We start from the raw sequence: 3,621 nt of genomic DNA, 5'->3' as shown, positions 1-3,621 counted from the left end.
ACTACCTAACAGTGTTAAAAAATAAAAGGAACCCCTTTAAATAGCAATAGTGTGCTGTGAAGATTTATGGGAGGCTGAATATCGACTTCCATTCCAACATCTTTTGAGCCCTAATGCCAATTCTGCAGTAAGCAACCTTCCCAGAGCATGACATGTTAGAAGGATGGGTCTTCTAATGCTAGTGATTCATTTCAGGAATGATGTCAAGACACATACTTTGCTTGCTGAGCTGTCAGGGATGATAGCTTCCCAGTTCAGGGAAAGTCAGGACTTAATTCATTGTCCCATGTTGGGAGCCAAGTGAATCTGGCCGTGACATCTACTCACTGTACATGGGCCATGTCAATATTTAGGTAAAGGCAATGAATTAAATGTCTTCCTTTTTCTTCCTGAATAGTAAGGCGATGCTTTGAGGCTCAGCGGTGAAACTTTGACAGCTGCTCTGTAAAGAGGTTCCTGTCATTTATTTGAATTGGTTTACAACAAGCAAAGCTTTTTCACGGAGTATGAATGACAGAGGTACTGCACCAAGAAATTCGTACCATGGGGATCTGGTCCAAAGGATGGGTTTGCAGACAACTGGAAAAGAATGCAACTGTACATTATTTCACATGTAGCATAAGGCAGGATGTGAATTTATGCCATTGCAATTCCTGGATGCCAGCTCTTACCAGTTTCGGGGGACAGATGATTTGCCTCAAGAGAAGAAAGGCCAAAGAAAGAAACATCTGCCATAGAAACCAGACCTGAATGGTTTTATGTTATAAATAAATAAACACTTAGCCATTCAATAGAATCATATCTTAGGCAGACGTTTCATTTTACCTTTGTCCAGCGCCTTAACGTCTCAGTGGGAAACTCCTACGCTGAAGGGAATATGGTCTCTTCGCCAACCTAAAACCCATTTCCTTGTTTCACAAAGAGAACACTGTTGGTCAAATGCATACAATTACTTTCAAGAAACACTTGAAATTCTGCTACCTGACAGGCATTGTACTGGATGGAGCTGGGGAGGACAGGTATTTGAGGGCAAAACAGGCAAGGCCACACCTGCTCCAGAACAGACATCAGGAAGAGGCACTGTCACTCTGATTACACTATCTAACTGGGAAGCACAGAATCATTTCAGGGGTAGAGGAGACTTTAGAAATGCTCTAGTCAAATTGTTCTTTGTATTTATCTCTAAGTCACAGAACTCTGTTAGAATCTAATAAAGGCTACGCATTCTTTCCCCAGAATAATTTTATACCCACATAAATTTTATACCCACATAAAGTTATATCCACATAAAGTTCCCATCTAGTCTAATCTTCTGATATCCAGAGAGTAACTGGCTTCTCCAAGGTCACCCAGAAAGTTGCAGGCAGATCTTAAATAAGAATTACATGCTAGTCCAGGGCTTAGTTCACCGATTCCTTCCTGTCACTGAACAGAAACACTTCTTTCTTCCTCTGGATAAATCAAACAATTTCACAGAACAAGAGAAAATGCACTGGTAAGATGTAATTTTAAACTGAATATGCACTGTGCTTAAGGGGATAAGGCTTAGTGTCAGACAGACCGGGGTCAAGTTCTGCCCATATCATTTAGCTGACATGTGACTGGGGAAAAACATTCAACATCTATAAGCTTGTTTCTTCATCTAAAAGTGATATGATAATAGGACTTGTCTAATGGGTCAGGACTTCTGTGAATATTAGATGAGATAATGAATGTAAAACATTTAGCACAATGCCTGGCTCTTAGTATATGCTCAGTTAATGGTAAATATTATTACTTTGCAATTACTTTTATTTAAAATGTATCATTATAGGTCCCAGACACAGATTCTTGTAACACAGACCAGGCCATATACCAAAATTCTTATTCATTTAACAAACATTTAATGAATACTGTATTGAGGGATGGGACATCAAATAGATATGGTCTCTCCTTTGATGGAGCAAGCCAATAATATCACAAGCATTTTCCTTTTGTTGTTGACATTATTCTCTACTTGAAACCTGGATACTATTCAATATGGTATCATGTTCTTCCTGATACTGAGTTCCAAATACAAAATGAATGCCGTAGAAAATTACTGTAACTATTTGAAAAGGATTTAAGTATTATTCATATTTAAAGCTAACCTAACCAACAACTAATCAAAAGATGTACAACTCAGAACATTTTTATTTTGAATTCCATAACTTTTAATTCAGCATTCACAACTGATTAAAATGTGGCCAAAAAGAGAGTCATTGCAAACACACCAAATTGCCAAATGTCCTTTGTAGGTTTGGTTAAAAATTAGGAATTATTCAAGAATTGCCATAATTAGATGAGTCGTTTTTGCACCTTTCATAAGGTTTCTAAGCATATGTTTGGTTAGGGTAATAAAACTGCTCAGTGTTAAATTCCAGTGTTTATTGTTCCGCAGATATCAGCAGTGACACATTTAGTGGAAGATATGCAACATCCGCTTCAGCCTTGGCAAGAGAAAGTCTTGAAAAGCATTTAACAAATGAATCATGGCAGCCTCCAATAGAAAAAGAAGACAATGGCTTACAACCTCACAGGCAGAGACATTTTATTACAAGCTCATCATCCAAGTCTTGTGAGCCCGAGGAACACTATGTACAAAAGATCTTACAAAAACATAGATCAAAACGTGATGATCCTTGTGGACTGTTAAAACGGAGCGACCCTAGGTATTTGCAGCCAAACAATTCTCTTATCTGTAAATATGTGCCCTATGATCAATTTCAAGATTATTTGAAAGAAAAGAAGCCAAATCGTCGAGAGCATTCAAAGCCTGAGAAAGAGCAAATCCAAATTTACAGTGCAATAGAAAATTTCCTTATGAGGGAGGACAACATGGAGTTATCAACAAATGTCAAGAAAACATACTCCCCTAAGAAGGTCAGCTTCCATGATCCTGATTTAATTGAAAAAAATAGGTTGGTGATGTCATCCAAAACATCAACCCACTGGAAACAGCAAAAAAATCAAAGTAACCCCCTGACCAACTTGGATTTCAAAAAATGTAGCAATCCTTGGGAGAGACACAAAGGAAGAAAATGGCCCACTGATCCACAGACTGTGAAAAGAAAGAGAGCCAATCAATCTGACCTCAAAGGGAAAATGAAAAAACAAAATTTAAGAATAAAATTAAATTTACACCCTTTTAGAAAAGTCAGAGTCCATCCAGAAAAATCCTTGCCGGAACTCCCAAAGAAGCACAAACAAGTATCGTTACCTCCTAATGAATTATCCAAAGCATCTGAGAAAGAAGCCAAAATAAACCTCCTGTCCTCTGCAGAGTTCCCCCAACAGCCAGAGAGTAACAACTCTGTTATACTCACTTCAGTGGGGATGCCTCTCAAACATGGCCCCCAACAGACCCCATGTTACAAAAAACACATGAAAAAGGCTCTTCCCAATGCTAACAAGTCGTCTATAGTCAGCCCGAGCTCTGTGGAAGGCAGCTGTCAGCCTGCTGGTCACATCCCTGATGGAAGCCCAGCAGCAACGCCTGGGCTCACACCCATTGGAGCTGAACACAGGAACTCACACTCTCAATTCTCCACTGAGCAAATGCAAGGAGCCACTTGCCTCACATCAGAAGTTCCTGGTTATTTA

General features: G+C 39.1%; 1 protein-coding gene across 1 annotated transcript in view; it reads right to left on the bottom strand.

Annotated features, from left to right (window-relative positions):
- Positions 1-3,621, bottom strand: part of TNNI3K (TNNI3 interacting kinase) — a 298,768-nt gene that overhangs the window by 73,662 nt on the left and 221,485 nt on the right. The window lies entirely within an intron of this gene.

Source organism: Hipposideros armiger, unplaced genomic scaffold (genome assembly GCF_001890085.2).
Source record: "Hipposideros armiger isolate ML-2016 unplaced genomic scaffold, ASM189008v1 scaffold_84, whole genome shotgun sequence".
NCBI lineage: Eukaryota > Metazoa > Chordata > Mammalia > Chiroptera > Hipposideridae > Hipposideros > Hipposideros armiger.
The sequence above is the reverse complement of the archived record's forward strand: the minus strand, read 5'-3'. Positions and strand labels throughout refer to the sequence as shown.